Source organism: Phacochoerus africanus, chromosome 11 (assembly GCF_016906955.1).
Source record: "Phacochoerus africanus isolate WHEZ1 chromosome 11, ROS_Pafr_v1, whole genome shotgun sequence".
In the NCBI taxonomy this organism is placed as follows: Eukaryota; Metazoa; Chordata; class Mammalia; order Artiodactyla; family Suidae; genus Phacochoerus; species Phacochoerus africanus.
Window position 1 is genome coordinate 130,080,618 of NC_062554.1, and position 23,962 is coordinate 130,104,579.

The 23,962-nt window shown below is 42.4% G+C and overlaps 1 long non-coding RNA gene across 2 annotated transcripts in view; it reads left to right on the forward strand.

The window, feature by feature from the left end:
* Positions 1–5,435: 5,435 nt before the first annotated feature.
* Positions 5,436–23,962, forward strand: part of LOC125111304 (uncharacterized) — a 92,970-nt gene continuing 74,443 nt past the window's right edge. For both annotated transcript variants that reach the window (XR_007130853.1, XR_007130854.1), the window contains exon 1: positions 5,436–6,304. This is a non-coding gene — a long non-coding RNA (uncharacterized LOC125111304). The remainder of the gene's footprint in view (positions 6,305–23,962) is intronic.

Here is a 23,962-nt window from a genome sequence, read left to right on the forward strand (position 1 = left end):
TGATACTGCCTTCCAGGGTCAAGTTCATATCTGGCATTCTGTGGCCACCATCTGGGACAGGGCATGTGAGGACACTCATGCCCTGTCCCACACACAGATCCCCTTCCTAGTAGAAGGTCACTGTCATTCAAGACAGCTTTTTCCTCCACTGGCCTGACTCTGGAATGAGTAGCCATTAGAATAGTTAATAATCACACTGATAAAGGGAGGAATTGGGAAAAGGGTTTTTTATATTTACTTGTATATCCCAGGTACTGGGTTAGACACTTTACATATAGTTTGCTTGTTTTTGTTTTGTTTTGTTTTTGTTTTCTTTTTTAGGGCCACACCCACAGGACATGAAAGTTCCCAGGCTAGGAGTCAAATCGGAGCTGTAGCCGCCAGCCTACACCCGCAGGATCCGAGCTGCATCTGCAGCCTACACCACAGGTCATGGCAATGCCAGATCTCTGACCCACTGAGCAAAGCCAGGGCTCAATCCCGCATCTTCATGGATAATAGTTGGATTCGTTTCTGCTGCACCACAATGGGAACTCCACATATAGTTTTTCATTTAATTTTCAAAATGCTCTGAGGAAGGCAATATAGTCCTGCAGAGTTAGAGAAACTGAGGTCAGAGGCGTTAAGTAACTTTCCCAGAGTTACAGAGCTGGTCATGGTGGGGCTTGGACTCCAGCCCAAGACTCTGTGGCTCCAATGTGAACGGAACTCTACATACAGAAGAGTGTTACTGCACCCGGATTTTTAAAATACGGACTGTATTTTGTAGAGCAGTTACACATTTATAGCAAAATTTAGCAGAAGGTACAAAGAGTTTCCATATACCGCTTACCCGCCCCACCCACACGCTCCTCAGCTGGACCAGAGTGGTACATTTGTTGCAGTTGATGAACCGACACAGACACATCACAATCCCCAAAGTCCATAGTTTACATCATGGTTGGACCTTGGTACTGTACATCCTGTGGGTTTGGACAAATGTATAAAGACATGCATCTACCACTGTGTATCGTACAGAGGAGTTCACTGCCCTGCAGATTCTCTGTGCTCCCCTATTCAGACCTCCCTCCCCTCTAACCCTTGTCAAGCACTCACAACTTTACTGTCTTCATAGCTTTGCCTTTTCTGGAATGTCATGTAGTTGGAATCATAGGCATGCAGCTTTTCCAGGTTGGCTCTTTTGACTTAGTGAAACACATTCAGTGTTTCTCCATGTCTTTTCGTGGTTTTATTTATTATTTATTTTTTCTTTTTACAGCCACACCTGTGGCATACGGAAGTTCCTGGGCCAGGGGTCGAATGAGAGCTGCAGCTGGGACCTATACCACAGTCTGTGGCAACGCTGGATCCTTAACCCATTGAGCAAGGCCAGGGATCGAACCCACATCCTCACGGAGGCAATGTCAGGTGCTTAACCCACTGAGCCACAGTGAGAACTCCACTATTTATTTATTTTTGATACTGAATAATAGTCTGTTGTCTGGATGTAGCACAATTTATTTGTCTAGTCACATGCTGAATCACCTAGCTTTTAAAACTTCATTCTCCTGCAGTTCATGGTAAAAGCTGAGATAGCCACAGGGTCTGATCCTTCTCTTTTGGACCTCATACCTGCCTATTTGCTCCTGCCACCCCTGCCACCCATCCAGCACCTGTCAGAGGGCATCCTTTTGGCATCCCTTGTTTATGCATCATGTCAGCAGCCTGGGAACCAGGTCTTCCCTTAGGATGAGCTCTAGGGTGACGAGGAGAGCTTACACAGGCACATCTGCCATAAAATCGGGACAGTCCTTTTTCCCTCCATGCCAGCTGTACTCTCACGTTGCCCTCCAGCCTCTATTACAGTGATTCCTAATGTGTCTCACCAGTTACCACACAGGTTTTCGTTTCCTTTTTAAAAGTCCAAGTATCCAACCACCCAGAAGAATTTACTGAGCACCTACTCTATGCTGGTCCTAGGCGGTAACTCTTTAGAGAATATTGAATGAGTATCTGTAAGTTTGCATGCAGAGTGACACCCATCCCAGCACCCCACTCCATTAATCAATACTGTCTGATGGGTGTGTACGTGTGTGTGTGCATGCGAATATGGCGGTAAAAACAACCACAGTGAGTGACTAAAAATAAATCTGTGAGACCATCTGAATTAGTCTCATCAGATTATGTTTGTTACATATAACATTATAATGATACAATTATTATTACTGTTATAAAAACACTTACATAGCACTTTCTGTGTTTTGATGCTTTTACATAAATGGTAAACCTACTTATGGCCTGAAAGGGCTGTCCAGGCTGAAATATAAATAGATTAAGGAAAGTTTCAAGTAAATTCCTGGAGGGCAGATCTATAGCAAGTTATTAAAGTGGAGTTAGGAATAACCAGTGTGCATTCCGAACCAATGAGAATGATGTCACGAAGGGTAAATGCCATGATCCGGCCCAGTCATCTCAGTGGCTCCATCTGAGGCAGGCGCTTAAGGGGGGCAGAGCTCAGGGCAGACCCTCGGACATTGCTAAACAGTCACCATGGACGTGGGTCCACCCTGGGACCCCAGAGCCTCCCTACGTTAGGAGCTTCCTCCATGGCTTCCCCCATCCTCCACCTCTGTCAGGCCAGCAGCTGTTTGTGTTGTTGTCTCAGGTACCTCCCTCCACAACCCCTCCCCAAAAGAAGCACTTTGCTTTGTGTCATCCAGTGAGTCACCAGCACGGTTGGGAACAGACCCAGGAGGCCTGCTCTTTTCTTTGCTGGGGCTCTTTGCTGGAGCTCACAATTCTTCCACATTAGTTGCCAGTGACACTTAGAGCTCTTAACAACCTTTAATGGGGCTCTGAGGATAGGAAGATGATGGGAAGTGAAGGCTGGGAGATACAAAATCAAAACCTGAAATAACACATAAGGTCTTGATTACTGAAGGTTTAAAATGGCAATCCAACTCATGGAGTCCTCCCCTGGGAAATGGTTCCTGGGTCCGAGGAGGAATAACCCCCTCCCCCCGCCACTATCCTGAGGCTGGATGGGAGACAGAGGAAAGGAGAAGAGGAAATAGCCAGGGGTCCTCAGAAATGTGTTCTCCAATTCTGCCCTATGATTTTACTTATCTCTGTATTTATTTCAAGTCACTACTTGTCTTCTCTTCCGTCATGTATATGACACATTAGTTTTTTATGCACACTTACGCTCACTGTTCCACCTGAGACTCATAACAGAGGGTGTGACCCATGAATACAGCAGTGAGTTGGGAGTCAAGTGATTAGGGCTCTCTACCTAACAGGGCAGGTCCCCTCACCCAGACCTTAGTCCCATGGATATAAAACGGGGCTGGCCTGCTTGGCCTGAAGGTCCCACACTGCTCTGAGGTTCCACGTCTGTGTGCCCAAGCCCAGTACAGAGGGAGAAGACACTGCCCACAGCTGAGGCTGCCTGTGGTTTTCACCATCTCTTCCTAAGATGCGATGTGAGCACACATAAGATGTTTGGCCGCAGGTTCCAGAAAACCTAGAGAACAGAAAAAGCAGCAGGCAGTGACTTCATCAGCATGATGGAGGGGACAGGAGCAGGGGACACAAAGAAGAGAGCTTGGCAGTGGCTGGAGTCAGGGTATGAGGGGAGAGGGATCAGTTCTCAGTGTCTCTGAGGAGTGAGCTGAAGAAGGAAGGAACTCCTGGTGGACCTGGCAGGTGTGGCATGGGGGTGGGCTTGTGTCACTCAGCCAAGAACCAGTAATGATGGCCAGAAGAGAACAGTCACAGCAGCTCACCCATTTGGCTCCATTTCCAGTACACAGGCACCATCATTTTGCTAAAAACTTTAAGAAGCTGTTGTTTCATTTCTTCTTGGCATGACTATGCCTTTTCAACAGGAAATTTTATGTTGTTTTATAGAAAGGGAATTACAACGGAGGAGAAACAAGGTATTTCTTCTGCACTTGGGTAGAACTGGCTGGTGAGGTGCCAGGTGAGGAAGCATGAAGCAGGATGCCCTCTTTTAGCTTCAAAAGAGAAAATAGGAATTCCCTTCGTGGCTCAGTGGTTAATGAACCCGACTAGTATCCATGAGGACTAGGGTTTGATCCCTTGCCTCTCTCAGTGGGTTAAGGACCCAGCGTTGCCATAAGCTGTGATGTAGGTTGCAGATGCTGCCTGGATCCCAAATTACTGTGGCTGTGGTTTAGGCCGGCAGCTGTAGCTGATTCGACCCCTAGCCTGGAATCCTCCACATGCTGCAGGTACAGCCCTAAAAAAGACAAAAAAAAAAAAAAAAAAAGTAGAGTCAAGGGTAGGCACAGCAGAGCTGGGACTAGGGTGCAAACCTCAAGGAGGCACTTGCTTTCAGGGTCCTGCAAGTACAACACCTCCTCACTCTCCTCACCCTCTTCTGTTCCCGAGGCCCCGACCTCCTGCTCTTTGTATCTGCAGGCAGCGACTACTTGTTGAGAAGCACTGGGATTGCCTTAAGGGTAAAAGCGGTCCTAGGGAACTCAAAATACCCAGAACACATGCACTTCACTGCCCACCTTTATTACCAAAAACACTGACTTGGAGTCCAGCTGACCTGAGAGTGGCTTCCAGTTTGCTATTCTTTAGTTATGTAACCTAGAGAAACGTACTTAACCTCGCTGTGCCTCAATTTCCTTCCCCTTGTAAAAGGGGGACAATGACACCCACCTCAGAGAGCAGATGGGATTAAAGAGAGGGGCCAGAGGATAATGAATAATACATATTAAACCTCGATGAATTGTTAGCTCCCTGTGAGGCTGTGATACTACTGAGTGATCAAGCATTGGACAGGGTCCCTGCCTCTGGAAGCTTCCACAGGGTAAAGGGGGTTTGGATTCACAGATTTCATGCCCAGAGAGTTGAGTAACTCGCTGCAGGTCACAGACTAATGAATGAGTTTGGATACAGTAAAAACCAATGATAAAAGGGGCACAGACGCCAAAGTTGACGGATTACATAAATATTCAAACCACAGCTTTCCTCTGTCAGCAGAGATGTAAGTAAGCATATGGGGAGAGGATACAAGCAAAGGCATAGGGAGTCAAAGGCCATGGACAACTTCTCGACATTTGGGCCAGGAACAAATTCTGGTGAACCCAGGAGGGCTTCTAGGAGGAAGCTCTGGACTTCTGGGAACCTCCAGTGAGGCTCAGTTGCTCTCCTTTTTTCATTCCTGTGGCAACAATCAACTCTTCTCAATACAAAGGGGTAGAAGATGGACTTGGACTCTGCAGGTGGGTGAGCAGAGTCACCTACTCAGATCTTTCACGATCCAAAGCCTGGTCCCTTTAAGGCATCGAAGCTCGGCGAACGTTCTACGCCTGCCTCGCAGCCTTTCCGAGGCGCGCTTACGTCACCCTTCGGGGAAGCGGCTGACGTCAGCGCGTCCTCAGCGAGGGGGGCGGGGCGTGACTCACTCGGGCGCGCCCCTGGCCCTGCTCCGCCGAGGGCACGTGAGCGCGCTGCGCGCTGGTTTCTAAGTTTAGCTGCGCCTGCCCAGGTGGGGTCGGGTGAGGTAAAGGCGGGCAGAGGGGACGAGAGGGCTGGGGGCGCGGTGCTCCGGGTCCCTTGCTGCCCCGCCGTCGGTCCTCTTGGAGGACGGGGCCGTCCCGCAATGCACGAGCGCGGGCGCTTCCCCAGGCCAGCCCGAGGGGTGTCCTCCGGGTGCCAGCCCAGCCCCGAGCTCGCCTGGCTTCAGCGTGGACGCTCAATAAATAAATCGCGGTTCCCTCCTGGATGGCGACTTGGGACTTCCCCGAGAGGACCAGGGTTCTGGAAAGTTCCCTGGTGGACGGGGTGCAGTGGGCTGAAGTCAGAACAGGAGCGGGGCCTTGGCGAGGGCTGGGCGGGAGGCGTGGGCTGAGCCTGTCGGGGCGTCAGCCCTGGGTCCCCTCTGTGGGGCGGTCGCGCAGCATCTCTCAGGGGGCCCTGCACTTGGCCAGCGTCGCCCTCCGCCGGGGGAGGGTCCTTCAGGACCCGCGCTGAGCCGCCGCGTCAGAATCCGTGGCAGTGGGAGGGATGGGGACCGTTGTGGGGTCAAGCTAAGCACAGAGGCCTGAAGGTCACCAGTTGAGCCACGCTGATGCCCCCAAACCCAGGCGCTCCAAAGAAAGCAGTGCCAGGCCGCTTGTGAAATCGACACGCTCCCCATCTTTGGGCGGTGAGATGGATGGAGTTCTGGAAAGAAGCTCTGTCAGCGTAAAGTGAACTGCAATTTCGACTTTGCAGAGTGGGCTGCCGTGTCACAGTGACCTGCATTCTGGTGTGGCATCGTCAGACCTCATGGGGTTCGCCTTCGCAGGTAGCCTGTAAAACAGTGTTCAGGGAGCTTTTGGCCTTGTTAGGTGAAGAGAGTTAGATGTTACAGAAGAGTATTACATAGAATGATAAACTGGGAATATCAGATGATAGTAGGGAAACATTTTCTGATTGTTGACTTGTTCGAAATTTATATTTCAGTTACTGGAAGGCTATAACCTTTTAAAAAAAATAGATTTCATATGCCCTTTTCTTAGAAATGGTGGAAAGTTAGTTGTGGAATAAAGATCTTGGGGATTATAACGTGAATGAATGTCAGAAACCCATAAATCACATGTGTAATGTTCATTTCTCCCCCGTCAAAATGCCACATTGGCCTTGGTAAAGTGGAGATTTATTTTTCAGGTATAACTATGGAAACTGCAGGTGTTTAGGTCTTTATTACTCATTCTGTGGCGAAGCGGAACGAATCCGACTAGGAACCATGAAGTTGCGGGTTTGATCCCTGGCCTTGCTCAGTGGGTTAAGGATCCGGCACTGCTGTGAGCTGTGTAGGTCGCAGGCGCAGCTGGGATCTGGCGTTGCTGTGGCTCTAGCGTAGGCCGGTGGCTACAGCTCTGATTAGACCCCTAGCCTGGGAACCTCCATATGCTGCGGGTGTAGCCCTAAAAAGGACAAAAGACAAAAACAAACAAACAAAAAAACTGACAGTTTACAGTCTAACAGTTGAATACATCCAGAGGTATGATACTGTTTTATATTGTTCGTGTAACAACAGAAGTCTCTGTCCTAATTTTGGACAGTTGCTACCACGTAGTCCTCAATGTAATACCTGTTTAGGGAGGGACCTAAACTGAGCGGGTGTGAATGATGATGAATCATGTTCTCAGACTGAGCTAATTTCCCTTGTTATGGGTTATTGGTGTGTGTTTATATAATGTATAAGAACCTGAATGTAAAAGTCCTCACATTCAGAAATTAAGGTTTTTAGTCTGGTCATTGGGTTTTTGCTTTAAAAGTACTTAGCCTTGGAATGGGCCGCCTGCATCCTGAAAACAGCCATTTCTGTGAAATCTTCACTGTCCGGTAGTTGTACCGACTTCCGGATGTGTCTGAATCACATCTGTTAATTCAGTTTCTGTTCACCTTTGTGACTGTTCACTTACATGTTTGTTTCTTCCACTCCTGGGGCTATGAATTCCCATCTGTCTTTGTATCTCTAGCGTCTACAATAGCGCTTGCATGTGGTAAGAGCTACCTTTTTTTGCGGTGTTTTGTTTCAGTTATTTTCACGGTTGTAACTGTTCACTTACATGTTTTGTTTCTTCCACTCCTGGGACTATGAACTCCTGTCTGTCTTTGTATCTCTCCCATCTACAATAGCGCTTGCATGTGGTAAGAGCTACCTTTTTTTTGTGGTGTTTTTGTTTAGTTGAATAAATGTGAGTTTTCCAAACCAGATTGCACATTTGGGGAAGAGCGACTTTTTTTTTTTTTATAGTTGAGAGGATTGGGCTGTGGACACTGCTGTGAGGGACACATGTCCCTTCTTTTCCAGGCCCACTCCCACCACCATCACCACCCATGAGGAAGAAGCCAAAGAAATAAAACCAACAATCAAACTCTAAATAGTGTACTATACTTTTCAAGATGATAGAACATTATTTGGTCTGCAGGCCAGGACTAATTTACACATTGGCACTGGTCAGGTTCTTTTCACAAAGGAGTTGGCTAGTTTTTATTTTTTTAAAACATAAGAATTTCAGGAGTTCCCGTCATGGTTCAGTGGTTAACGAACCCGACTAGTATCCATGAAGACACGGGTTCAATCCCTGGCCTCATTCAGTGGGTTAAGGATCTGGTGTTGCTATGAGCTGTGGTGTAAGTCGCAGATGCTGTTTGGATCTGGCATTGCTGTGGCTGTGGTGTAGGCGGCAGCTACAGCTCCAATTCGACCCCTGGCCTGGGAACCTCCATATGCTGTGGGTGTGGCCCTAAAAAACACAAAAGACCAAAAAAATAAATGTAGGAATTTCAGAATCACCATTGGATAGTTAAGACTGGTGCTAAATGGAATGTTTACATCAGTGATAGAATGTGTTTCCGCACAATGATGTCTCATGTCTACCTTAAGAAAAGATTTAAAGATATAAAATGAAGAGATTGTACTTATTCTTTTCTTTAGAATTGTCAAAGAGAGGGGGATTTTTACAGTAAAGCTTTACGAGCCAAAATTCTAAGCAAACTGGCATTGTTGCCTCACTTAATTTTATGAAAGGCTGACAGCAAAATAAGTTGCTATCAGAGATTGAGTTTTGAAAATCAGGAGTTCCCGCTGTGGCTCAGTGGGTTAGTGATCCTGCTTGTCTCTGTGGTGTTGCCCTAGCAATGGGTGCTGAAAAAGGGGAAAAAAGAAAAGAAAAATATATACATACTATGTTGCCGTGATTCCTAATATTTCCTGTAATAACTCAGTACCACTGCAACACACTAAATCAGAAGGTCCCCTTTCTACATCCACTATGTTTTTTTTTTCTTTCTTTTCTTTTTTCTTTTCCCACTGTATAGCAAGGGGATCAAGTCCACTATGTTTAAGTTAAGAGAGAGTGGATAAATATTTGGACAATTTTATTTATTTTATTTTATATTTTGTAGTGATTTTTATTTTTCCATCATAGCTGGTTTGCAGTATTCTGTCAGTTTTCTCCTGTACAGCAAGGTGACCCAGTCACACATACATGTATACATTCTTTTTTCTCACATTATCATGTCCCATCATAAATGACTGGATATAGTTCCCAGTGCTTTACAGCAGGATCTCGTTGCTTATCCATTCCAAAGGCAATCGTTTACATCTATTAACCCCAAATTCCCAGTCCATCCCACTCCCTCCGCCTCCCCTTGACAGCTACAAAGCTGTTCTCCATGCCCATGATTTTCTTTTCTGTGGAAAGGTTCATTTGTGCCATATGTTAGATTCCAGATGTAAGTGATGCCATATGGTATTTGTTTTTCTCTTTCTGACTTCACTTAGTATGAGAGTCTCTAGTTCCATCCATGTTGCTGCAAATGGCATTATTTTGTTGTTTTTTAAGGCTGAGTAGTATTCCATTGTGTGTATATATACACCACGTCTTCTTAATCCAATCATTTATCGATGGACATTTAGGTTGTTTTCATGTCTTGGCTATTGTGAATAGTGCTGCAGTGAGCATGCAAGTGCATGTGTCTTTTTTAAGGAAAGTTTTGTCTGGATATATGCCCAAGAGTGGGATTTCTGGGTCATATGGTAGTTCTATGTAGTTTTCTAAGCTCCCTCCATACTGTGCTCCACAGTGGTTGTTCCACACAAATTTAATATTTGGACAATTTTAAACAAGATTTTAATTAAGCTTTTAGAAAGTGGTTCAGCTCTGAATTTTCCCATGCAAAGAGTGTGATGAATCAGAGAAAATCGATTTTGTGAAAATAAGAGAGGATTAGAAGGAAAGAACAAGGGACAATTTGCTGTTGGTTTGGTGAAGCCTTGTCAATTCCTACTCACTTTCCTACCACCCTTCTCACTTTCCTACCACCCTGCTTTACCTGGATTTTTTTCTTGAAAGAGATCCTTCTATAGTAATAATAATAAAAATAATTAAAAAAAAAAAGTATTGACAACTTCCATTTATTGAGCAGTATGTGCCAGGCCCTGTGCTCGGTGCTTCATAAAATTATTTCAAATAATCCTTGTTACAATCCTATGCTCAATGGATTTTTAATTCCATTTTATAGCTTCAGGGAGGTTAAGGGGCTTGCTTGGGTCACACAGTTAAGAAACAGGTTATATTGGGATTCTCCAAAGAAACAGAGCCAATAGGTTGTAAATATTTGTGTATGTGTATAATATAATATATCATATACTTATAGAGAGAGGTTTATTATGAGGATATAGGGAATTGGCTCATGTGATTATGGAGTTTGGCAGATCCCCAAATCTGCAGGGTGGTTGGCTATCCGGACACCCAGGAGGGCCAAAGCTATCATTCCATTCTGAGTCCAGAAGGCAGGAAAAAGTCGATGTTCTAGTTTGAAGGCTATGGGGTGGAAAGAATTGCCTTTTTCATGGGGGAAAGTCAGTCATTTTGTCTTTTTTAGGGCTAAAGTATATGGTGGTTTTCAGGCTAGGGGTTGAATCAGAGCTGTAGCCGCTGGCCTATGCCACAGCCACAACAATTCCACATCTGAGCTGCATCTGCAACCTACACCACAGCTCATAGCAATGCCAGATCCTTAACCCACTGAGCAAGGCCAGGGATTGACCCTGCATCCTCATGGATACTAGTCAGATTTGTTTCCACTGAGTAAGGGCAGGAACTCCCTTTTTGTCTTTCAAGCCTTCAGTTGACTGGATGAGGCCCGCCTACATTATGCAGCACCATCTACTTGTCTTCCAATTTAAGGTCACTCTCATCCAGAAACCCCCTCAGAGAAACGCCTAGAATAATATTTGACCAAAGATCTGGTTAATAAACTATCACTCAGATCCATTTGATTTCTAAAGCTCATGCTTTTAACTCTTATTTCACGACCTCTCCCTCCCACTTTGGGATTCACAAAGTAGCTGTAACCCTAGGGCTTTCCCCCCTTATCTGGAATGTCTGTCAAACTCACCCCACCTGTACCTGTTGAACACACCTACTTAGTGCAAGTGCTTGAATATCGGTAACCAACTCAGAATCCCTTTCTCAGTAGCACATACAACACAGCTATTTCCTTCCTTAGGATAACTCCCCAGCCTCCAAATTACATTCCAAGTTTTTGGGTTTTCATTCACGTAACCCTTTGAACTAATTCCCACCACGCTAACCAGTCTCACCTGACTCCTTATTCAGTCTTCTTCCTTGATGTCTTCGAAGGTACCGAGACCTGATGATACAGCCCAGCCAGTTCATGAGCCTCTTTTCTCAACTGTCCCCTTAGGACCAACCTTTCTTACTGTTTACTTGACTCAGTCGTGCCATCATTGCCACTGTCTTTTTAGAACTCTAACCTCTACCTCTCCCCTCAAAAGAAGGAACTGTCACTACAGGGACTTCACTTGTTTGAGTTCAGTCTTGTGAACCCATATCTCAGAGAGTGCTTATTTAAAAGTACTTCCATGATCTATGTACTTTTAATAATATTTATTATTCACTTGGTTATAGTTTTGGAAAGGATAAAAATTCTTAGGGTAATTTTTGCCTCATTGGCACTGTTCTGCTGCATCCTAGGAACCCGATCATTGTGGATATCTTTATGCCAGTCCTGCAGATTTTTTTGTGAACAGTCTCAGAGCATAAAGGACAACTCGTTTTTAGCAAGTGAGTTGTCCTTCAATATTCAGAACATAGTCATTCCTAACAAAGTAACGCTTTTCTTTTTTTTTTTTTTTCGGTCTTTGTAGGGCTTCACTTGTGGCATGTGGAAGTTCCCTATGCCACAGCCACAGCAATGCCAGATCTGAGCTGCATCCGTGACCTGCACTGCAATTTGCGACAACACTGGATCTTAACCCAGTGAGAGAGGCCAGGGATTAAACCCGCATCCTCATGGATGCTAGTCAGGTTCTTAACCCCCTGAGCCACAATGAGAACTCCCCAAATAATGCTTTGAATACTTTCTCTTTCTGAGATAGTTGTGCTGTTTTTCATTGTTGTATGTTATTAAAGATAAAAACATTAGAAAATGTTTTTAACAATCACATGGACAAAATCAGGTTTTATTGATATTCAAGATATGGTCAAGCCTGAGAATCTTTTAACTGAAAATTTTTAGATTTTGGAAGATGAGCTTCATTGGGCATTGGCAATTGTTACAGACAGTTGTCACGTATTATCACTTAAGGGATATTTCATCTTTCCAAAAGCCAATTTACCAAGCACAATTCACTTAAAGGGTATTTTTATTAAAGCTGCAAATAAAAATACATTCCTCTCCCGTACCAGAAAAAAAAATCAGATATGTATTTTTTGATTGACAAATGGCATCTGCCACAGATATACAACTTTAATCAAGGCAAGAGAGCTCTTCCTATTAAACATATTTCTTCTAGGGTTTCCAGGGCTTGGAATTACATTTCTCCTCTAATTTAGATTGACTTGGTAGCCTTTGATCTGGGAGAATAAAAACAGAGGGTATTAAAGTATGAATCATAAAAATCTGAGAAATTTGATGTGTAATTTGGTACTGTTTTTTTTAAGTCAAATTCTAGTAGCAGGGAAATGACTTTGGTCTCAAACAATTCTGAGGCTGGGTGCTTTAAATGATTTCTTGAGTATATTTGCTTCTATTTTATTAAAGCCTTGAAAAAGAAGAGACATCACTTCACTACCTCTTCCTGTGTTCTTGATAGTGTTTTTTTAAACCAATTCTGTTGAAAACAATCATTTCTTTTTCTTTGCCTTGTTTAGGAGCTGAGCCGCTATTATGTTTTAGAATTCAATGGAATCAAGTAATCAAGCTAGCTGGTAATTTTTGTCCTTAACTATTAAAAGTAGAGTTTTCAGCATATTATGTAAGCAGGATTTATGGTAGTATTCTGGACGTTTAAGTCATTGACATTTTTAGCAGATTGTTATTTTCCGAGATTTTAAAAAAATATAGCATCTGAACAACATTATAGTTATAATAAAGGTTTTGCAATCTAAAACTTTATTTTTAAAAAATATAACAGGGATTCTTGTTGTGGCTCAGTGAGTTAAGGACCCAACATTGTCTCCATGAGGATGTGGGTTCAACCTCTGGCCTCCTTCAGTGGGTTAAGGATCCCGTGCTGTCACAAGCTGCAGCATAGGTTGCAGATGTGGCTTGGGTCCTATGTTGCTGTGGCTGTGGTGTAGGCTAGCATCTGCAGTTCCAGTTCAACCCCTAGTCCAGAAATATGCCATGGGTGCAGCAGTAAAAAGAAAATAAATAAATAAATAATATTTTTAATATCCTATTTTAAAATATTGATATATTTGTTGAATTATATAATATTGGATTACTAGAATTATAAATAAGTACAAAAAATTATTAGTCTTCCTTTACTTATGAAAATAAAATGTTTTGTACCTAATTGTAAATTGTATTTTAAATTTTATTTTATTTTTAGTTGGGTAGTTAAGATTTTTTTTTAAGTCAGATGTACTGAGGTAATTTACATGTAGTAAAACTCATCCTTTTAGGTATAAAATTCTAGGAATTTTAACGAACACAGTCATATAATCATTCCCAAAGACAGAACAATCCCACTACCCTAGAAAGCTCACTTGTGCCTCTTTGTAGTCAATCTCTTTCCTGAAAATAGAATTTTAAATTAAATTAGTAAGACTTTTAAAAACATACCTGATATACTGGTTGGGGGGGGCCATTGTTGCTGTAAGCTTGATGATGATTTTAGTGGGAAGAAAAATGTAATTGAAACACACCTTAGGAGTTACCGTTGTGGCGCAGTGGTTAATGAATCCGACTACGAACCATGAGGTTTCGAGTTTGATCCCTGGCCTTGCTCAGTGGGTTAAGGATCCGGTGTTGCCGTGAGCTGTGGTGTAGGTTGCAGATGCGGCTCGGATCCCGCATTGCTGTGGCTCTGGCGTAGGCCGGTGGCTACAGCTCCGATTGGACCCCTAGCCTGGGAACCTCCATATGCCTCGAGAGCGGCCCAAGAAATGGCAAAAAGACAAAAGAAAAAAAAAGTGGAATTTTGTTTCTACCCTCCTGAAATATGTCATCTTCATTTGTTAATTACCGTCTCTTCCACAGAAAATAAGCCAAAATGTTTGGTAAATAAATTAAATTTTCCTTTCATTTGAATGATTTCAAGCTGAGGAGAGAGTTATCTGAGAAAGACTTAGATTTTCTCAAGTAAATATTGAGAGTATTAGTCATACTGGATTAAAACTTAAAGCTAAGGTAAAAACCTGTTTTTGAGTTGGATCTATATTTGAATACTATGTTTGTCATTTAGCTATGAAACTTCAGGCAAATTCATTTCTCTTAACAGTTTTCCTGTCTATAAACTTCACAATGAAAAATGAAGCAATATGCATGTTCCATCAGAACTCTGTGAGGAGAAATTTGAGATTAAAGCACTTGGCACAGTGTCTTGCTCATAGCCTAGTTCTTTTTTTTTAATTTAAAAAAGTTTTTCTTGTAGTATTTACAAAATTGTGTTAGTTTCAGTTGTACAGTGAAGTGATTCAGATATACATATTTTTTTCAGATTATTTTCCATTATGAGTTATTACAAGATATTGAATATAGTTCCGTGTGCTATACAGTAAGTCCTCGTTTATCTATTTTATATATAGTAGTGTGTATCTCTTAATTCCAAAGTTTTCATTTATCCTTCCCCCACTTTCCCCTTTGGTAACCATAGGTTTATTTTCTGGGTCTGGGTCTGCTTCTGCGTATAAGCTATATCATATGGTATTTGTCTGTCTGACTTCACTTCATAATGATAATCCCTAGTTCTATCCATGGTGTTGCACATGGCATTGGTTCATTCTTTTTATGGCTGAGTAGTAGTCCATTGTATAAATGTACCACATCTTCTTAATCCTTTCATCTGTTGACGGACATTTAGTTTGCTCCCATGTCTTGGCTATTGTAAATAGTGCTGCTGTGAACATTGGGGTACATATATCTTTTCAAATTAGAGTTATCTCTGGATATGGGATTGCTGGGTCATATGGTAATTCTATTTATTTTTTATTATTATTATTTTTTTGTCTTGTTGTTGTTGTTGTTGCTATTTCTTGGGCTGCTCCCGCGGCATATGGAGGTTCCCAGGCTAGGGGTCCAATCGGAGCTGTAGCCACCAGCCTACGCCAGAGCCACAGCAACGCGGGATCCGAGCCGCGTCTGCAACCTACACCACAGCTCACGGCAACGCTGAATCGTTAACCCACTGAGCAAGGGCAGGGACCGAACCCGCAACGTCATGGTTCCTAGTTGGATTCGTTAACCACTGCGCCATGACAGTAACTCCGGTAATTCTATTTTTAGTTTTCTGCGGAACCTCTATACTGTTTTCCATAGTGGCTGCTCTGATTTACGTTCCCACCAACAGTATAGGAGGGTTCTCTTTTTCTCCACACCCTCTCCAGCATTTGTTATTTGTAGACTTTGTAATGATGGGCATTCTGACCAGTGTGAGCTGGTAGCTCAATGTAGTTTTGATTTGCATGTCTCTAATAATTAGAGATGTTGAGCATCTTTTCATGGGCCTACTGGCCCTCCCTGTGTCTTCTTTACAGTGCTTTTTTAGATCTTTGCTTTCTAAAAACCAACTGACAAGCTAGTTGAAATATTAGCATATTACCACATCTGCTTGACGCCTCTACTTCTCACCTCTCCTAGTCAGTGAGCTCCTTAAGTGAGAGATTGTATCTTTTAGCATATGAAACCTTAGAGCTTAAGGAAACAAGGAAAACACCCAGTAAATTCTTGTTGAGTGGATTTGAATGCCTAGCAAATAGCTACAAAGGGTGAATAACATCACCAGTATTTTGGAGTGAATCCAATAAGGCTCTCTACTCTTACCCTTTTCACCCTTGTGTAGGCATGGTCTAGTTTTGCCTGTGTGCTTGGGGGGGTGTGTGTGTGAGATGTGAGTGTTTCTGTGAGGTACCCATCTTACAAACCCACCCTCTCTTCCGTCTCTAGTTTAGAATCAGAAAGATTCGAGGGACCATCGTAACTTTCCCACACCTTTCGTTAAGGAAAGTGTCTTTAAGTAGTGCATGTCCGTTGAACATTTTTCCCGAGTAAAGATGTATGATTCCTTTACGATGGATTTACAGTTTCATTGGATTAATTAGAGAGAAAAGATAAACATAAAACCACCTTGAAAAGAGGGCATTGACATAGAATAGAGCGGATATCAGACCACTAGCAATAAACATTCTAAAGGAGGAGGGGCAGGAGTACCGCCCAAGCATGGACGGGGAGACCTGGATTCTGGCACTGGTGCCCCTCGGACTACCTCTGAGACCTATACTGGCCCTTGGATCCCTGTTTGTGTCCTCATCTGGAAAATGAGGGGGCTCAGTGACCTTTAAGATTCCTTCCAATTCTGTGGGTCTTTGCTTCAGATGACTTTGAAGAACGGAGTACTTGATTGCCAAAACTTAAGCCTTAAGCCTGTTTTGCATTGCTCTGTTGTGCCTTCACTGCATCATTGTGATGTAAACATGAGTCTTCAGAATTTCCATTTTCCAGATGGGAGTCTGAGTCGGGTGACTTTGGGTCATATGATAGATTGCCTAACCTCATTTTAGGCAGCTTCCTTAGATCATCATATGTTTAGGAGGAAAAAAAGCTAGTCTCTTCAAGACAAGAGAGCTTATTCTGTACCACTGTTGTGTTGGCCTAATCAGTTATTCCCTACTTTTTCAGCCAGATTAAATTGAGTAATCTCACTTTTCACATTTCCCCCCCAGTTTCTCTTATTTGCAGTGTTCTTAGAGCAACTGCAAAGTAAAAATCCCTGTTCATGCTTCATGGACTATGTTCCTATCATAATTCCCTTTTTCCTCCACAGAGAACTCCCAGGTTTTATTCCCTTTCCAATATTAGAGCACTCTTCCGGATTCTTGATATTTACCCATCTCTTCTCCACCCTGAACACTGGATCTCTACTCCTTCCATCAGCATTTAATTAAATTTATTTATTTATTTATTTGGCTACACCGTGGCATTCGGAAGTTCCCAGACCAAGGCTCAAACCTGAGCCATAGCAGTGACAATGCCAAGTCCTTAACCGATACCCCCGCCCCAGGGAATTTCATCAGCATTTTAAAAGCTTTGAGGGACAGACCCTTAGGTAAAGCACAAGGACACTAAACATTGCCCAGTTTCCTGCATACACTAATACTGGTTTTTCAAATGGAAGAATGAATACATGTGCAAACAAATTCAGGCAGTGGAAGAAGTAAATCTTCTTCTCACTCCAGACCCTGAGTCCTTCCTTCTAGAAGTAAGGCTTTTGAGTTTTCTGCTGTAATTTCTATTTTTCAAATAAACCATATATTATCTTTGGTTTAAGCTGCTTTCTCTAAGTGAAAATTACTAGCCTGTTTCTTTCAAGCAGTGTACACAAACCTGATTTATTACCATTGTTTAACACATTTCCATGCTTGATTTTCAAGGTGAACTACAGATTAAAAACCAAATTATATTAGGAATGAAAAAGGATGAGAGGAACACCAAACTGAAAGTAAAGACTTCATTTAGGTATAGGCTCTACCACTTAAGTCAAGTGAGTTTATAAGAGTGTCGCCTCTTTAATTCTGTAATCCTATGACTTTTTACACCAATACCTACATTTAAGTAATAGAATCCTCCAGAATCACAGTGATCCATGTGATTCTTCTATTAACTTTTTTTTCTTTTTTCTTTTTTTTGTATTTTGTATTTTTAGGGCCACGTCCGTGGATATATGGAGGTTCCCAGGCTGGGGGTCAAATGGAGCTGTAGCTGCCAGCCTGTACCACCAGATCCACAGCCATGCCAGATCTGAGCTGCATCTGTGACCTACACCATAGGTGTAGATCCTTAACCTACTAAGCGAGGCCAGGGATTGAACCTGCATCCTTATGGGATTGAACCTGCGTCCTTATGGATGCTAGTCAAACTTGTTTCCACTGAGCCATGACCAGGTCTCCTGATTCTTCTATTATTGACAGAAGGTATGAAACTGTTTTTGGAGGGCCAGTATACACCAGATTTGATGCTAATAAATTACTTTATTTAGTTTAAAGAACAAGGGGATAAGCTTGTTTTATGTGTGATGAAATAGGAATAATTTCAAGATAAATTGTTATGTTTTTTAAAAAGGTAAAATACATGTGAGTATGAATGGCTTGTTCCCATTAATGGTTTTTTTTTTAAAAGGTAGGTCCTTGTATATGCCTTAAACAATTCTAGAAAGCTACACAAGAAAATGTTAACTGTGGTTAACTCTGATAAATGTCACTGGGGGTTAGGAATGAAGTTTTACTAAATCTAAGTGTAAAAATTTTTACTTGTCATTTTATATTCTTTTGCACTTCTTTTAAAAACCAAGGGCAGGTATTGACCTAGTTCTTATATCCCCTTTAGGAGAAAGGAAATAAGAGGACATTTTGAAGAGCTAAGGGAATCGGTATTTGTAGTACAATTCATTTCATTGTCTTCTTTATGTGAAGAAATGACATTAAAGTAGAAGAAAAGATGGTTACCTAAGTATAGATAAGCCCATAGGGGCTTTTTTGGTTTTTGTTTGTTTGTTTGTTTGTTTGTTTAAGAAGGGTTAGAGACAACCAAAATATCCTAGGCAACCTAGATCCTAGGTTGTCTTTGTTCTGCCTTTGGAATCTAATTTCCAATTTTTGGCAGATGCAACTCAGAGGTAAATGGCAAAACAAAGACTTGCATGTGCAGTATGATGCGGCCACGGTGATTCAGTTCTTGTTGCACAACATGATTTTCATGTCTTTATTCTTCTTTGCTTTAGAGTATAAAGTGTGTTTTGCATTTGAATAAAATGCCCTCAAGAAGAAGAAAAAAGTTCTGGACCCCTACATGGTATTCATATCCTAAGCCAACTCTAAAACATGAAGATAATAAACCAAGTTGGGTTGTCTAAAAGACATATTATTGTTTTAAATAAAATGGCAGTCCCATTCTTTTTTTTTTTTTTTGTCTTTTTGCCATTTCTTGGGTCCCTCCCGCAGCATATGGAGGTTCCTAGGCTAGGGGTCTAATCGGAGCTGTAGCTGCCGGCCTACACCAGAGCCACAGCAACGAGAGATCCGAGCCTCGTCTGTGACCTACACCACAGCTCACGGCAATGCTGAATCCTTAACCCACTGAGCAAGGGCAGGGATCGAACCCTCAATCTCATGGTTCCTAGTCGGATTCGTTAACCACTGCACCACGACGGGAACTCCGGCAGTCCCATTCTTAGTCCCAGGCAAGAGAGGTCTCAGCCCTGGATCCTGGGCTTCAGAGGGCCTTGCAAACACAGACACACACAGACACACACAGACACACAGACACACACACACACACACACACACAGGCACCTCTGTCTCAGGATCTGGTGCGCAGCATGGCATGGTACAGCCTATAACCTAAACATCTGCTCTGGTGACTAACGTAATTCAGGTCCCGGGGAAACATCTCATTACATCTCTTGCTATGAAGTTTTGTAAATTACCCTGCCACCAGCATCCAAGTCTGATCTTCCTTTGGGTATGAAGGGTTGAGTGGAAGCAGCACTTAGTTAAAAGACAAATTCACGTGTGAAATCCTTCTTCTCAGGTACTGTGAATGCAACAGATTCTTGCATGAAGAAGTCCCCTTTCTTCCCATTGCAGACCCTACCCCCGAGTCCTTCCTCCCAGAGGTAATGCTTTCGAGTTTTTGGCCACAATTTCTGTTTTTCAAATAAACCATATACAACTATTTACAGAGCACTTACATTGTATTTGGTATTGTAAGTAATCTAAAGATGAATACAGTAGAGGATATATGCATAGCTTATATGCAAATACTGCACCACTTTATATAAGGGACTTAAGCATTTGTGGATATTGGTATCTGTGGGGAGTCCTGGAACTAATCCCCATGGAAACTGAGGGACAGCTGTGTGCCTTTATTTTATAACTTATGCAACACTGTCAGCTCATCAACAGAACACCTAGGCATATCCAATAATAAAGAAATTCTGTTGTCTTTCGTATTTTGCACATATAAAAACCACAACTTTCACCTTTTTTTCTTTTTTCTTTTTGTCTTTTTATCTTTTTAGGGCTGCACCTGCAGCATATGAAGGTTCCCAGACCAGGGGTTGAATCAGCTGTAGCCACTGGCCTACACCACAGCCATGGCAATACCGGATCCTTAACCCACTGAGCAGGGCCAGATAATCAAACCGCATCCTCATGGATACTAGTTGGGTTCGTTAACCACTGAGCCACGACGGGAATTCCTCACCTATTTTTTCAACAACGGTGCTGTGTTAGTCAGATTGGGCCGTCATAACAAGATCCCTCAGACTGGATGGCTTAGACCACAGACATTTATTATTTCATGGTTTTGGAGGTTGGAAGTCTAAGATCCACAAGTTCCACAGGGTTGGTGTCTGGTGAGACCTCTCTTCCTGGCTTGCACACAGCCACCTTCTTGCTGTGTCCTAACATGGCCTTTCCTCTGGGCACTTGCATGAAGATATCTCTGGTGTCTCCTCCTCTCATAAGGACACCAGTCTTTTTTTTTTTTTTTTTGGTCTTTTTGCCTTTTCTAGGGCTGCTCCCACAGCATATGGAGGTTCCCAGGCTAGGGGTCCAATCGGAGCTGTAGCCACCGGCCTACGCCAGAGCCACAGCAATGAGGGATCCGAGCCGTGTTTGCAACCTACACCACAGCTCACGGCAACGCCGGATCCTTAACCCACTGAGCAAGGCCAGGGATCAAACCCTCAACCTCATGGTTCGTAGTCGGATTCGTTAACCACTGCACCGCAACGGGAACTCCAAGGACACTAGTCTTTTTTTTTTTGGCTGCTCCCGTGGCATGCAGAAGTGCCTGGGCCAGGGATCAAACCGACGCCACAGCAGTGACAGCACTGGATCCTTAACCTGCTAGGCCACCAGGAAACTCTAAGGACACCATTCTGATGGGATTGGGACCTCACCCTTTTGCCCTATTTAACTTTACCTCCTTAAAAGTCCTAACTCCAAATACAGTCATATCAGGGGTTTGGGCTTCAGTATATGAATTTGATGGAGGACACAGTTCAGTCCATTACAAGTGTTATGAAAGTGTATTTGTCAAGGTAGAGATATAGAACGTACTTAACAGTTTTTCTGCTTGATTTATGTAACTTGTACCTATTTAGACATACGGCATGTACTCTGCCGTCTTTACTCTTACCCTGGACCACCTCACAAATGTAAGGGGCAGGCCCACAGCAAAGAATAAGTATATGCTGCAATTTGTGGCTAAGAATGGCTTCCATGAAACCTAGCCCACAGGGTAGTTCCACACGAGTTTGTCAGTGAACAGAGCTGTCTTTCAGTGGAATGATTTATGTTGAGAGGCCGTAAGCTTCCTGTCACAGGACACATTAAAGCAGCGGATGGATGACTAAACGGCAGAAATGTTGGAAGGTGGTGCCCATGCTGAGTAGAAGGTTAAACTAGGTGATGGTCAAGACCCCTTCCAGCTTTAAAAACCTGTGAAGACTGTTACCTAGAAAGGCAGTCTTTCAGGTCTTCTTCCTTAGATATAGCTTCTAGAAAACAACACTAGCTTTCTAATGCTGGATTCAGAAGTTTTCTTAGGCTACTTAGTTTCTTCTGAACATTTTGCTTAGTAGTCAGCCACAAAAGCTGTCTTCAAGCTATGTGTGTTTCAAAGACCTTTGGCATTAAATATTTCAGATTATGTAGTAAAACCTAACCAAAATGCATTATTTCCTGTAAGTGTAGCTCAGGTAACATCTGAATAAAGTATTTGCTTCAGAAAAACTCACAAGAGGAGACATTACAGCAGAATTTACCATTCTCTAGAAGGTTGCTCATAAGGAGATATTTGGGGAACTTGGAAGTATTATTTACCAAGCTCTAACTATGGAAAGGCTGGAATTACTAATGTTCTGCCCTACCTGAGAGAGCTTTCTTTCAGTAATGAGAATTTTCCTCGTTTTTACAGAAAAGGGAACTATGTGTTGTAACGGGAATTGTAAAGTAGGAAAAGACCTTAATGGTAGATCCCCTAATATTTTCAACTTGTCATACTAGTAAGGAAACAGACTGGAGAAGATAGAGTAACCCAGCTAGTTACTAGTATAGCCAGGACTCTATCACTGGCCTCCTACTCTTAATCCAGTGTTTGTTTCCATATACTATGCTGGCATGGCCATTTCATTAAACGGTTTGGAATCTGGACTCCCAATAATAAGGATCAAAAGCACCTGGGTAGAAAAATATCCTTGTTTCTAGACAAAACGAAATTTACCTTAAAAAGTATCTAGTGTTGTGATGATAATATCTGTCTGTGAGTTCTATTATTCGAGGTATTGAAATCATGTGAATAGTCCAGAATTCTCTGATTAGAAGGCCATTAACTTCTCTCTTTCTCTCTCTGTCTCAACAAGATGACATTCAAATTCTTCCACGCCTCTTCTTTCAGTCATGTGTATTCTTTGTAAACACACACACACACTCACACAATCTGTAGGTGTATACAACCCCTTTCAACAAGGTGTTCTAATACATCACAGCACTTAAATCAGAAAGTTCTGGTTGAAGTTTAATCTAGAGGGCTCCCGAGGAAATCCGTTCGAGATAAATACATGCATATCAAAAGAATATAGGAAAACTAGAAGACCTTCAGTGAAAAAAACATATGGAAACCATAAAAGGTAACTTTGCTTGCTTAATACAGACTGTGTAAGGAACTGAAACATGAGGGAAAATGCACCAAAACTGGAACTTAGGTCAAATCCATCAAGAAGAGGGATGAGGCAGAGCAGTACTGGAGGCTAAGAGTGATAAAAGCAGAAAACTCAAAACAGGAATTGAAAGTCAAGTGACAAAAGGCAAAGAAATTAAGAATTCTTTATATAAGGAACTAGAGGAATAAAAAGGAAAACATTGCCTTATTTGGTGTTGGAGGGGGAAAGGCACCTCACTAGCCCTGTCAACACAGAGATGCCGGGGGAATCAGTTCAGCCCCTTGGGAGCAGGCTGGCTGCCAGCTCCCAGGAGGCCTCCCAGCTTGGTATTTGTTACTCATGGGGAATTATCTCCAAAAGCCCCAATTTCCCAAACTGTAAGTTGAAGGTAGTAACAGTGGTTCCTAAAAGATTACAGCAATGTTCATAAAGCATTCAGCATAATACTGGTTCCTAATAAATACTGGATATGCGGTGGCTGTTATTAATGTCATTACAAAGTTATTACTCCAAATTTTTAGTCTCTCCTTATGCTATTATTTATTACAGATAATAGTATGGTAGTTATATGATCTTGAAATGCATAGGTAACTACCCTCCCAGGAGTAAGGCCATCATTGGTAATAATCTGTTTTCATTACCACCCTTGATGATGGGACATTAGTGACAAATTTTAGTAACTCCGATTTATAAAAACAGAAGCAGCTTAAATAATTTTACCAATGTGACACAGTAAATCAGTGACTTTGCTGAATATAACACCTGCATCTCAGAGGCCTGTACTCTAGCCATGGTGTCCTGCTAGGATAAAAATAGCCACTTTTTACTTTTACTTTTTTTACTCAATAAAAGAAGTAAAAGTAAAAAGTGGATATTTTACTTTTTACTCTTTTTTTCCCTAAGTTTTATTTTATGTATGTACGTATCTATGTATTTATTTAGGCTGTGCGCATGGGATGTGGAAGTTCCTGAGCCAGGGATTGAACCTGCACCCACATCACAGCAGTGACAACACTAGATCTTCAACCTGCTGAGCCACCAGGGAACTCCCTACATTCTTATTTATAAGCAATATCATGAAGCATAATCTTAACAATTATTTAGACTGATTTAATTATAGAAAATCTACATTTTCCTGGTGGTATTAAATGTTTCTTAGAAGGAATGCCTAAAGCACCATTTATATTTGCAAACTAGGCCAGCAACCATTGAAAGTACAGAAGCATTTAATAATTTTAAATAACAAAAATATTA